This window comes from Wasmannia auropunctata, unplaced genomic scaffold (genome assembly GCF_000956235.1).
Source record: "Wasmannia auropunctata unplaced genomic scaffold, wasmannia.A_1.0 LD336116.1, whole genome shotgun sequence".
Taxonomy (NCBI): domain Eukaryota; kingdom Metazoa; phylum Arthropoda; class Insecta; order Hymenoptera; family Formicidae; genus Wasmannia; species Wasmannia auropunctata.
Genome location: NW_012026774.1, coordinates 3818203 through 3819206, shown reverse-complemented (window position 1 = coordinate 3819206; position 1004 = coordinate 3818203).

The window sequence follows — 1004 nt, the reverse complement described above, 5'->3', positions numbered from 1 at the left end:
AGACTCGTTACCCTAGAGCGAGAGCCAAGAGGGTGGCGAGAGGATTTCGAGGTAGCCGTCCAGAACTGCTAGACCGAAGCCAAGACTCGTGACTTCTCGACTACTTCTAGGAAGCAGGTTTCGTCTCGTAACCGGAGCGGTCGGATGGCTCGTAGACGACAGCTCCTGGGCGCTCTTTGCCTCGACTTTTTATACCCCTCGGGTTGCTGGTTTTGGCGCGGTGGTGGGGGAGACGTGTAGCGCAGCGCGTCTGCGCTATGTCTCCTGTACTAACGTTTAAACGTGCAACGTTTAAACGTCTAGCGGCGTTTGCCGAATTACAATGGGGCGCGTTCGCGCCGTTTCGTCGCCCGACTGCTGTTCGTTCGGGCGGTATCGGCTGTTTGTCGCCGGGACGATGCGTTTTCCGGGACGCATCGTTACATCTGTTATAATTTAGCACTGAGTCAACGTATTCTCGACCATCGCATATTGCGACCAGAGTGGCACTCTCTATAACGTGCCTAGCGCCCAGTTCTCGCCGCCGCGTGGCGACGAGGTATCCGAGTATTAATTCGTCGAAGCGTAAATCTATCTACGCGATTAAATCGGACTTGAGCTTTGCGGACAAGCGACGAAGTTGTCCCGCCCTCGCGAGAACGTGGTCACAGTACAAATTATCATATATCGCGTTACAATTATATATACAGCCAAAAGAAATGTTATGACATATTATATGGAATTATATGCCCTTACGAAAAAGACGCACGGGCTAGGGATAGTAATTTATGTAGTTATTGTAATCCCTCACGAAAATATTACATTCGATGAACCACACGCGTGTAGTTATTGTAATACGAATATTACGGTGGTCAACTTATTACAGTCCCAGTGAGAAACAATTTGTCGACCCGACGTCGATTCGACGTCGAAAAGTGGGTTCGAAATGAGATCGAAATTGACATCGACATCGATGTCTTTTTGACTCCCATGTCGACCTCCTGTCGATTCAAACTGCGAAATCA